At 37.6% G+C, this 13,400-nt stretch overlaps 1 protein-coding gene across 10 annotated transcripts in view; it reads right to left on the bottom strand.

The window, feature by feature from the left end:
• Dhrs7b (dehydrogenase/reductase 7B) overlaps positions 1-13,400 on the bottom strand; it is a 60,993-nt gene that overhangs the window by 21,084 nt on the left and 26,509 nt on the right. The gene's annotated exons all lie outside the window — the stretch shown is intronic.

Below are 13,400 nucleotides of genomic sequence, written 5' to 3'. Positions count from 1 at the left end.
GTTTAAAGGAAAGTAGGCTGGCATCAGCAGAAACAGAGTTATCAATTCTGGGAAGAGGAACCCTGTTCAAGTGACCTCTGCTCTCCACTAATGCACTGGGCACACACTTCCCAGTAATCCCATCCAGGAAGGGCAGGAAGAAAGGTGCCAAAGCTCAGCTTCAGCCTCTGCAGGGAAGCACAGTGACCACACCGAGGCATAGCACCATGCAGAGATTGACCATTTATTATAGTCCAAAGTCTTAGTTCTCTGGGTTTTTGTTTGTTTGGTTGGTTCCAGGGATTGAACCCAAGAGCACTAAACCACTGAGCCACAACCCCAGCTTGTTTTTGGATTTTATTTAGAGACAGGGTCTTGATGAATTGCTTAGGACCTTGCTAAATTGCTGAGCCTGGCTTTGAACTCACGATCCTCCTGCCACAGCCTCCTGAGCCACTGGGATTATAGGCATGTGCCACCAAGCCCAGCTCAGTTTTCAGTTTTTTAACCCGGCACTGACTATGGCTACTTACACACACTGACATACAAGTGAATTTAGTGTTTTTGGAAGATGCTGAATGATCTCACCCTCTTTCCTCGAAAACACACAAGAGGAACAGGCCCCTCTGGATAAAGACTGAACAAAGCACTTTCTGTTCTTGGAAAAGTAGAAAAAAAGCACCAAATTGGCACCAGAACCAAGTTCAAGGCCACCCCACACCTATTTATTATGGGACACACATAAATTTATTCTCTAACCATGACTAAGAGTTCTCATGTCAAAATGGATTGTTTCTATGACAAAATACATAGGAAAGCATACTTTGTAAATGTGAACATTCTGAACAACGTGCTGACTCATAAACTGACTGAAAGAAGGCAATTTCCACAGAGGATTTCATGAGTGTTCTAAGCAATGGCAGTCACTTTGGCAGCTTTATGGGCAGTTCATATGTAAATATGGCTAGAAAAAGACCAACTTTATTACTTTGTATCCACACCTAGGATCATCTCAGGTCCTGGTTGTCATTCATGTGTCCACTCAAGTGCCACTGGGTACCAGGCCCTGGGCTAAGACTCGGCTGTAAGGCAATGAACATAGTAGATAAGCTGTCTGACCTCATGGAGTTCACAGTCTCAACAGGCAGACTGACAATAAACAAAGAAACACAAAAATTAAATGATTATAATTGTTATACTGAAAGAAAGCATCATTGTGAAGCAAACGAAGAGTGGTGAGCTATCTAAGGTGAAAGACTTGCCCAGGGATTTCACTCAGAGTCAAAACAATTCAGACCACTGTGCTGAACAAACAGCACTGTTGCTCCTGTCCCAGGACTACTGCCAGTTTATGAATCCTAGATCTTAGATTGTTACCTTTAAAAATTACATACTGTATAACAGCCAGCCATAGAGGTGTATGCCTGTGATCCCAGCTACTTTGAGAGGATGAGACAGGCAGATGAAAAATTCAAGGTCAGCTCAGGAAATTTAGCAAAACCCTATCCCAAAACAGAATTTTTAAAAGAAATCTGGGGGCATAGCTCAGTGGTGCAATGTTTAACTAATCTGTGTGATGTCCTGGGTTCAATCCTCTGTACCACAAAACAAAACAAACAGCAACATGAGCTGGGGGTGTGGCTCAGTGGTAGAGTGCTTGCCTACCATGTGTAAAGCACTGGGTTTGATTCGCAGCACCACATAAAAAAATTAAGATTGTGTCCATTTACAACTAAAAATATTTTTAAAAAACAAAACAACAACAACAACAACAAAAACTAACCCATCAACAAGACAAGGTGCCAGTGTAAATATGAGATCAGGCATCCAGTAGTGTAAAAGAAGCTGCTAGAACCTAAACCAAAATATCTAATAGGAACTATGTATAGGCATCAGTTTCAGAAACTGGAATAAAATACAATTCGTGGTATTTGCGTTCAAGATTGAACACAATTATGCAAAATAGCTGCTGTAATATAGATTCATTTGGCAAACACTTACTAAGCATCTATGGTGTGCTGAATGTTCCAGGCTCTGGGGTGCAGTGAACAAAACAGGGAATAAATGATTGTCCTCAGAGAAATGATGAGCCACTGAGACACAGTAAATCAGATAGAGGAAGTGATGGGAGTTATGAACATTTGCCTAAAAACCTGAAGAAGTGTTTACAGTTGATGGATAAAATTCTGATTAAGTACTTTTTAAATTATGTTCCATTCATTTGAAACAATATGTTCTTTGTATTTCATTCCTTTCAGTCAGCCAACAAATCTTTATGGAGTACCAACTAAGGATGTGGAGTTAGGGCCCAACGTAGTGGAATAGAGACCCAGACCCTGATGTACAGTGTTTATGAACTATGGCAAGGAAGAGAACAAGCAGTAGAGAAATACTTGATTACTGTGTAGCAAGCGCAACAAAGAGATGAACCAGTGCTATTTTAAGCATTTAGCTAATCTGGTCATTTGTATTGCTTTCCCCTCTACTAAAATTTCCTCTTTATGTTCATAGAGGACATCAGAGTGGGAGAAGGAAGGGACCTCACTATGAAACTTCACAGCAAGCAGACTCAGGGACATTTGTACCAGGAATAGAAGCACAACAAAAACCAATTTTAGTTTCAGCTGTGTTTTTTAAAGTGACTTAGTTCCCTGAAATACAGCAGAGTATCCAGCACATAGACTCAGGAAGCCAAAATCACAGATTTGACCAAACTCAAGGACCAAATATCCTCCCATTGTCCTAACCGTAGACCAAAGCCATCTCTTTCAAATTTAACTCCACATTTACATTGAACCTACATTTTAAATGATGTCAAGTATGCTCAAGATATATTATGAGCCTTCACTATAGACAACATTCTTTTAATGTTGATATTTGGCAAATGAGAGGTAGAAGAAAAACTGAGTCTCTGAGGATTTACTCTTGGCTGCTATCTACCTTGGTAATGCCTCATCTTTTTTTTTTTTTTTTAAGTTTTAATCAATTTATTGAGGTTATTTCAAGTATACCATCCTATAAATTCTTTCTTGATCTATTTTTTTTTTTTTATTGCCTCCTCATCTTTCATGTCCTGCCTGGGCACCATCTCCTCCCTGAAGCTTTTAAAACACCCAGCAACCCTGGCCTTCATACCCGGGGAGAGATAAGTACCACAATGACTTCCCCCACACAACTTCCTTCCTGGATGCCGGTCCTGAGAAGAGAATTTGCCTTCTTATTTTCTGCCTCCCACCACCTTCTATGGGTGAGAATTTCATAAATGCCTGTTGAATGAAAATGAATTGTTAGGATAAACTACTCCAGTCCTCTTGGATTACAAAAAGCACTCGATCTCAGATGTGTCATTTTATTTGCCTAATAGTCTCAGTAATGAGCAGAAACCCCAAACCCGAAACTCCATGAACAAGAGTGCTTACAATCTATTTTAACTACTTGTCAGTTGGCATAAGAAAACCCAAACATTCCTGAAGTTTTATTTCTGCAAAAGATCACTAAAACAATAAAAATTAACAGGTTACACCCTAGGATTCAAAATTCAGTGTTATTTCAACTAGTCTCATGGTTGAAATCAGATTATTTTAAATTCTAATTCTTGGTTTCCTCTCTCATAGACAATCTGCCTTAATAGAGGCTGATGTTCCACCCCAAACTCTTAAAATATTTTTAGAACTGAAAAACAGGATTGAGTAATTTAATTAAGAAATGCCCTTTACTCCAAAGCAGTTTTATTTATTTTTTAGTTTTTTGGCGGACACAACATCTTTGTTTGTATGCGGTGCTGAGTATTGAACCCGGGCCACACGCATGCCAGGCGAGTGTGCTACCGCTTAAGCCACATCCCCAGCCCTCCAAAGCAGTTTTTGAAAGAAAATATTTATTTATAATGATCCTACTTAAAATTTGTATTGCATGGTTTTAATGCCAGAATATAGGACGGCCACATACTGAAAGGGTAATTGGGAAGGAAAGCTTAATAACCTGAGAGGGCTTTGCCATTGCCAATGTCTATGCTTTCATTTAAAAATAACCTTGCTAGGGCCCTAACAATCCATTTTATCTTGCATCCTAGCACATACTTCCCTGAGGACACAGCTGTGTCTCTTCAGGACAAACCCACAGTAAGTAGTTAAGCCATCTATTTCACCCATTGTTAGCACATTTCCCACCTTCTCTCCCCGCCTCCCTACTGGGGATTGAACTCAGGGGCACTCAACCACTGAGCCACATCCCCAACCCTTTTTTGTATTTTATTCAGCAACAGAGTCTCACCGACTTGCTCAGTGCCTCACAGTTGCTGAGGCTGGCTTTGAACTCACGATCTTTTTGCCTCAGCCCCTCAAGCCAGGCAGGCACCACTGTGCCTGGCTATATTTCCCACTTTTCACAGATCAATTTTTCTCCCTTTATTTCTCTCACAGGGCCTTTTCAGGCGGGAGGGAAAAAAACAATTTAGCAAATTCTGGAATATATATTAAAAGAAAAAAATACCATAAGTTGAAAACATCATTGATACATTTACCATAGTCAGACACAGTGGCACACACCTGTAATCCCAGCGACTCAGGAGATGAGGCAAGATCATAAGTTCTAGACCAGCCTTGGCAACTTAGCAAGGCCCTAAGCAATTTAGTAAGACTATGTCTCAAAAAAAAAAAAAAATGGGACAGGGATGTGGCTCAGAGGGAAAACATCTCCAGTACCATGCCGCCGACACATACCTATGTCCCCTGACACACAACCTAAAAAAAAGTGCAGATCTAGGGCCCTACTCAGCCTTTGAAATCACTAACACAGGAAGAGGTGAGACCTGAGAGTATGGACTCAATATCCTCCTCTGATTTTAATGGGTACTAAAATTTGATGTCTGAAGTCCCTGAAGATCATTTTCCTTATCATTCTCAGTGACATTATTGAATCTTCCCACCCACAAACATAGAATATCTATCCATTTATTTAGTTCTTAGGCATTTTTCATCATTGTTTTGTAGTTTTTCTCATATAAAATGTGTATGAAGGCTGGGGTTGTATCTCAGTGGTAGAACACTTGCCTGGCATGTGTGAGGCACTGGGTTCAATCCTCAGCACCACATAAAAATAAATAAATATAAATAAAGGTACTGTGTTCATTTTTTTAAAAAGTATATGAAATTTGTTAAGATTTATATCCCAAGCATTTCATTTTGGGGAGTGCTAATTTAAATTAGTGGTAATGTGTTTTTGTTTGGTTTTAGTTACAGATGGACACATACCTTTATTTTTATGAGGATCGAACCCAGTGCCTCACACGTGAGGGGCAAGCACTCTACCACTGAGCTACAACCCCAGCCCCACTAGTAATGTGTTTATGTCAAATTCTACTTGTTTGCTACTGAAGTATTAGAAAAGTAAGTGATGTTTATATATTAACTTTTCATCCTGCAGCTTTGTGATAATCACTTATTAGTTCCAGGAACATTATGTCTATTCTTTCAGAGACGATTATGTCATCTATGAATAAAGATTTTTTATCTGTGGACATAGAATTGTTACTAATTTTCCTTTATTTATTTATTTATTTTTTGATATCTATGTGATCTATAGTGATATTCACCCTTCCATTTCACTTGTGTTTTCTGTTTTTTTCTTAGTCTGGCTAATGGCTCATAGTTTTTATTTATAAATTTTTCAAAGAACCAGCTTTTTTTTTTTTTTTTTGGTACTAGGGATTGAACACTCAGGGGCTCTCAACACAGCAGTTGCTTAGGGCCTCACGAAGTTACTGAGGCTGGCTTTGAACTCCGATCCTCCTGCCTCAGCCTCCTGAGCTGCTGGGATTACAAGCATGGGCCACCATGCCCAGCTGATTTTTAGTTTAATTTCATCATCATTTGAAAGCTGAGAGCAGACAGTGTGTGATTTTTTCCCCCCCTCTAATACTGGGAATTGAGCCTAGGGGTGATCTAACACTGAGCTACATCTTAATGTAAGGTTAACATGTAAACCTTACATGTTAATTACATCCAGTTGACTGATGGTACTGTTGAGTTCGACTATTTTTTTTTTTTTTTTTTTTTGGTGGGGTGGTACACCAGGGATTGAACTCAAGGGCACTCGAACACTAAGCGTATCTCCAGCCCTATTTTGTATTTTATTTAGAGACAGGGTCTCACTGAGTTGCTTAATTCATTGATTTTGCTGAGGCTGGCTTTGAACATGGGGTCCTCCTGCCTCAGCCTCCCAAGCCACTAGGATTATAAGGTATGCGCCACCACACCCAGCTCAACTATGCTCTTAATTGACTTTCGGTGTGCTGAACTCATATCTGACAGAGGGATGTTGAAGTCTCCAAATACAATAGTGGATTCATGATTCTCCCTGCAGTTCTATCAATTTCTGCCTCATGTACTTTAATGCTCTGTTGTTAAGTGCATACATACTAAGAATTGCTGTGTCTTTTTAGAGAATTGATCCTTTTATCACAATGTAATGCCCCTCTTTAACCCTAAAAACTTTCCTTGCCCTGTAGTTTGCTATGTATGGTTTTGAAGACAATAAATTCTACTTCTGCATTCTTTTGATTAGTGTTAGTATGGTAGACCTTTTCCATCCCTTTTCTTTTTGCAGTGCTGGGGATCAAACGCAGAGCTTTACACATGTGAGGCAAGTGATCTACTGAGCTACACTACCAGTCTCATCCCTTTTCTTTTAATCTACACGTGTCCTTATATTTAAAGTGGGTTTCTTATAGATAACATATAGTTGGATCTTACATTTTTGATCCACTCTAACAATCTGTCTTTTCATTGGTGTATGAGACCACTGGCACTTTGAGTGATTATTGCTATAACTGGATTAGTCTCTACCATATTTGTAACATTTTTGTTTATTGCTTTCGTGTTTTGTTCCTCTTCTTGTCTTCCACACTTTTTCTGTCCTTTGCAATTTTCACTGAACATTTTATATGATTCCATTTTCTCCTTTTTGAGGATATCAATTCTTTTTTCACCTTTTAAAGTGGCTGCCCTTCAGTTTGCAATGTACATTTACAATGAAGCTAAGGCCACCTTCAAATAACATAGCATTTCAGACACTCAAAGTATCCTATAACAAAATATTCCTGATTCCTCTATCCCTCTCTTGTATCATGGCTGTTATTCAGTTCACAGGTAATAGCCTATGTAAACACATAGGTGTATAAGCATACGTAATCAAATATATTGTTGCTATTATATTTTAACAAACTTTTATCTGTTAGATTAATTAAGAGAAAGAAGGAATTGGGGCTGGGGTTATGGCTTAAAGGTAGAGCACCTGCCCTGGGTTCGATCCCCAACACTATAAATAAATAGACAGATAGATAGATAGATAGATCAAGCCCATTGATAAATTGAAAAATGTTAAGAAAGAAGGAATCAAGCCTATCGATAATCTTTATTTTAGGATTGCTGACCTCTAAAACTATAAATAATAAACCTGTTGGTTTTGAAGACAATAAACTTGTGGTAATTTACTACAGTAATAATATAAAACTAGTAAAATTTTTTCCATCAAATTTGGAGATTTTTTTGGCCATTATTTCTGTTAGGACACTGCCAGGGAATGCAGGATCTAAGGAGCAGGGTGCACCTCAGCTGCCAGCCATCACTGTGAACACCACAGAAGAGGGCCACTGCCACATGCACCCCACCTGCCGGCCACCCCTATGCACACCCCAGAAGCAGACACAAGCTCCCCAGTCACCAGCTGCAGCCAAGCACACCCCAGAGTGGCCTGCCACTGTGCATACCTTGGCTGCTGTCCCAAGCCTCATCAGTGAGCTGCCCCATGCCTCTGTTACCAGTGTCACACCTCTGCTGCAGGCCATCATACCCCCTACACCCAAAATCAACACAAGCAAACTCTTACCTGTTTTGATTGCTAGAGAAACATTTAAGCATTTAAGGATTTTTGTTTTGTTTTTTTAAACCTGGAAGAGACATGGCCATTAAGCCACGGACAATCAGAGGCCTTTTCTTCTTTCCCTCTAAAGAGAGGGTAAGAAGTGTGCCTAGACATACTAAGAAATAGTGGGAGCTTTCTAGATTCCTCCCAAAGGTGGACAAAACAAGGTCTATGTGGCTAGATGCAAAGATGTAAGTTCTCTGCAGTTTTTTTCAAGAAGAAAAATGAATTAGACTGCAGGTGTAGGGGAAGGGAATGTACCCAAATATATAGCTCCCCAACACAGCTGGGACACAGCTGGTGTGGTTACTACCTCCATACCCAGAGGAATTTGGAGGACGAGCCAAGGAGGTGTGGACACTTACTGTACCTCCCAAATCCAAATCCAGAAGGCCCAATAAGAAATATCTCCATCTTAAACAGCTCAGTAAGGAATAATTTAAGACTTTCTAATATTAGGGGTTTTTTTTTATTATTTCACTGGTCATTGTCATGTTGATAAGTTTCCCTTCATATTTGATAATTACATACTTTAATTCAATTGTATGTATTTCTTTTAATTTTTTTGTTATTTTTTTAAGCCTGGGGAGCTTAACCACTGAACTATATCCCCAGCCCTTTTTATATTTTTATTTGAGGCAGGGTCTTGCTAAATTGCTTTGGGCCTCATTAAGTTGCGAAGGATGGTCTTGAACTTGGAATCTTCCTGCCTCAGCCTCCTGAGTTGCTAGAATTACAAATGTATGCCACCATTCAACCTTTTAAGGTTTTCAGTGTTAATTTGATTTATTCCTTTTTTCATCTTGTTCATTTTTGTACTCTTTTCCAATTTGTCTTTTTCTTCCTGTATTATCTGCTGCTGTCTCCTCTGCCTTTGTTTTTGTTTGTCTGTTTCCATGCCCTTTATTGTTTAACAGTAATTTTACTTTAATGACTAATTTTTCAGCCTAAAGTATTACTCCCCTTTTCTATGCTTAAAACTAGTGGAGAACATTTTCAGTAAGTTTTTATGGTTCATTAGTATGTTTTTGCCCCAAAGGGGTTCCCTACTGGTGAATATTTTCTCTCAAAGACAGTGTGATCACACTGGGTGGATGTTTTCACATGGAGATAATCCCCAACTCTGGGGCACACAATGAAGTGAAAGCCACTCCTAAAAAGACCTCACCTAATAGTGTGAAGATATCCATCACACCCAACACAGCGGAGCACAAACTGTAATCCCAGCAGCTCAAAAGGCTGAGGCAGGAGGATTGCAAATTCAAAAAGGCAACCTCACAACTTGGCGAGACCCCGTCTCAAAAAATAAAAAAGGGATAGGGATGTGGCTCAGTGGTTAAGTACCCTTGTTTCAATCCCTGGTACCAATACATACATACATACATACAAGATATCCATCACAACAAAAGAATAGATTTTAACACAGCAACAGAGATTTAACAAAGAAAACGAGGCAATAAAAAACTCTAAAATTTCAAAACTCCCCAACAACTAAATCCAGGGATATTGAAGTGAAGGAAATGCGGGACAAAGAATTCAAAAAACTGATTGTTAAAATGGTCACTGAACAAAAAGATGATCTAAGGAATATACCAAGGAAGAAAACGTGGACATGGAAAGAGCACTTCGAGAAAGAGAATTCTGTGGAGAGTGGAACTTGGAAATGAAAAAATGAAATAAAAAACTTAGTAGAAAGAACCACCAACAGACTACAATTATGCAGAAGAAAGAATATCAGGGCCTGAATACAAGGTATAGGAATTGGAGCATACAGACTATAACAAACAAAAAACTTGAAACTCTGAGCAGAATATACAAGAGCTTGGGGATAACATTAAAAGGCCAAACTTAAGGATTCATAGGTCTTGAGAAAGGAGAAGAGAACACACCAATGGTACAGAAAACATATTCAGTGAAATAATAACAGAAAATTATCTGAATCTTTGGAATGAGATGGACTTGCAGGTACTGAAGGCATTTAGAACTCCAAACAGAACCAAAAAGAATCAGTCCATGATCTATTTATAGTTAAAATGCTAAAAGTTCAGAATAAAACAATTTTAAAAGTTGCAAGAGAGAAACACCAATGCACTTATAAAGGCAAATTAATTAGAATAACAGCAGATTTCACTGCAAAAACTAAAAGCTAAGAGGGCTCTAAAACACAGTAACTGGCAACCTAGATTACTCAGTTATCCTTCAAAATCAAACAAATAAATGAAAACCTTGCAAGATAAGCATAAAATAAAAAAATCCACCACCACTACACCAGCATTGCACTTGATTCATTTAATTATACTTGAATGATTCCTACACACGGGAGAGGAAGATGAAAAAGAATAAATAGTATCAGAAAAATAAATAAGCAAATGAAAATTAGGAGTGATTCAAACACTAGAAATAAAAGGAAATGACAGCAAGTAACACATAACAACAATGAACTTAAATGATCTTAATTCTCCAACTAAAAGACACTGACTAGCAAATTAAAAAAAAAATTATATATTGTCTCCAAGAAACACACTTCACAGGCTAAGACATTCACAGATGGAAAGGATGGAAAATAATATTCCACATAAAATGGAATCTGAAAACAGGCAGGAGTAACCACTCTCAGTATCAGATGAAGCAGACTTCAAGTCAAGATTACATATTGGAAAGGGAACAATTCAACAAGAAGATATAATGATTGTAAGTATTCATATCCCAAATCTTAAAACAAACATCACTCGATATACAGAGACTGACTGACCACAAATCAATCATAGTAGGGGACTTCATACCACTCTCACTCTCACCAGACAGAAAATCAAAAAAGACACATCAGATTTAAACTTTACTATAAATCAACTGGACTTAATAGACATCTTCAAAATATTTTATCCAACAACAACTAAATACACTCATTTTTTTCAGCTGCTCATGGAACTTTCTCCCAAACTGATCATATATTAGTTCATAAACCAAGTAACTTAAGCAAATACAAAAGAAAAATAATCTCTTGCACCTTTTCAAACTATAATGGAATAAAATTAGAAGTCAACAAGAGAAAACATAGAATCTATACAAACACACAAAGACTGAACTAAATGCCCTTCTAAATGATGAGTGGGTTACTGAAGAAATTAGGGTAAAGCTGAAAAATTCTTAGAATCAAATGGAGATGGACACACAATATACAGAATCTCTAGGATACGAGAAGAAACCCTAAGAGGGAAGTTTACAGCTCTGAGTGCCTGTATTACAGATAGAAACCTCAAATAAACTAATGTTGCATCTTAAGTCATTAGAAAAATAAGAACAGACCAATCCTAAAACTAGTGGAAGAAAATAATAAATAAAATTAAAACTGAAAAAATACAAAGGATCAATGAAAGAGATGGTTCATTGAAAAAATAAATAAGATTGGTAAACTCCTAGTCAAAATAGCCAAAAGAAAGAGAGGAATCCCAAATTCATAAAATTGGAAACAAAAATGGAGATATTATAACAGACACAGTTGAAATCCAGAGGATTAGGAACTGTTTTGAAAATTTATACTCCAATAAATTAGAAAATTTAGAAGAAACAGATAAATTTCTCCAAACATATGATCTATCAAAACTGAATCAAGATAATATAGAAAACCTAAAAGCAATGAGACTGAAGTCTCCCAGGACTAAGAAAAGCCCAGGACCAGATGGAATCACAACTGAATTCTGCCAAATCTTTAAAGAACTAAATTCTTCAATTACTTCATGAAAAACAATTCCAAACTCATTCTACAAAGCCTACTTCATATTTTATCAAAAACAGATAAGGACACACCAAGAAAAGAAAACTATAAACCAATATCATTGATGCACATAGATGCAAATATCTTCAATGAAATATTAGCAAACTAAATTCAGCAACACATTAAAAAGATCAGGCACTATGATAAGTTGGTTTCATCCTAGGGATTCAAGGCTGGTTCAAATCAATAAATATAATATGCCACATAAATAGAATCAAGGATAAAAATTGCAAGCCTAGCTCCACAGAATTAGAAAAATACTTTGACAAAATTTCAACACCCTTTCATGGATTTAAAAAAGAAAAAAAAAAAAAAAGAGAAATGATGATGAAGCCAGAGATAGAAGGCACTTATCTATATATGACAAACTCAGAGCCAACATAATACTGAGTGGGAAAAAACTGACAACATTTCCTCTAAAATCAGAAACAAGACCGTGATCTACACTCTCACCACTCCTATCCAATACAGTTCCTGAAACTGTAGCCAGAGCAATTTGGCAAAAGAAATAAAAGGGATACAAGTAGGAAAGAAATAAAGTCAAATTATCCTTATATACAGATGATATGATCCTATTCTTAGAAGACCCTAAAGCTTCTACCCAAAGCCTTCTAGAGCTGATAACAAACTCAGCAAAATAGCAAGATACAAGAGCAACATTAAAAAAAATAATAATAATGCTTTTCTATACATCAATAATGAATCTGCTGAGAAAAAAAATTCAGGAAAATAATCCCATCATAATAACATCAAAAAGAGTGATGCCTTTGGGGTATATATTTTGTGAGTTGAGCTTGGTCTCTCTCTGCTTCTTGGTGGCCATGTCCTAAACTGCTCTTCTCCTTCGTGCCTTCTCCCAGGATGTTCTGCCTCACCGTTGGCCCTACTGCAAAGAGAGTTGGCCATCTATGGACTGTGATCTTCGAAACTGTGAGCGTCAAATAAAATTTTCTTCCATTAAATTGTTCTTGTCAGATCTTTTGGTCATAGCAGCATAAAAGCTGGCAAAAACATCTCCCAACAGAGCACTGACACCCAGAATATATATAAACAGCTAAAAAATTCAACATTATAAAAAATAATAAAAGGGCAAATGAACTAAACAGACAAGTCTAAAAAGAAGTACAAATGGATACAAAGTATATGGAAAAATGGTCAACATCTTCAGCCAAAAGGCAGATGCAGATCTCTACACTGAGTTCCCATCTTACTCCAGCTAGAATGACAACCATCAAGAATATAAATAATAGCTCTTTGCTTTTTCTTGGCCATTGCAATGCGTGCACTTGATTCAGGCCTTCCTCGTGCCTCCTCACAAGACTTTCAGGATCAAGTGATTCCTGACCAAGAAACAAAAGCAAAATCATCCCATTCCCTGATGGATTTGAATAAAAGCTGATAATGAAACCAGACACAACTCCTAGTGGAGCCATTGGAAGAAAACCAAGCTGGGTCTTGAAGTTACACATGACATGGCACACCTATTTATGTTATATCAAGATTATGATCATCTGGTCTCATCAAGCTGAAAATGTCACTATCTGGACAACTGAAAATACTTGACTGGGAATGTGATTTGTCTTTAGCTAAGATGATGTAGTAACTGATTTTGGTTGATTCGGTAATAAATATGTGAAACTTTAAAAAAAAAGAATACAATTAACAATAAATGCTGGCAAGAGTATGGAAGGGAAAGGAACTCTTAGGCATTCTTGGTGGGAAT

This window comes from Marmota monax, unplaced genomic scaffold, assembly GCF_021218885.2.
Source record: "Marmota monax isolate L192 unplaced genomic scaffold, Marmota_monax_Labrador192_F-V1.1 WCK01_AAM20220418_F8-fsc00291, whole genome shotgun sequence".
Lineage (NCBI taxonomy): Eukaryota > Metazoa > Chordata > Mammalia > Rodentia > Sciuridae > Marmota > Marmota monax.
Note: the sequence above shows the minus strand (reverse complement) of the source record. Positions and strands in the feature narration are given on the sequence as shown.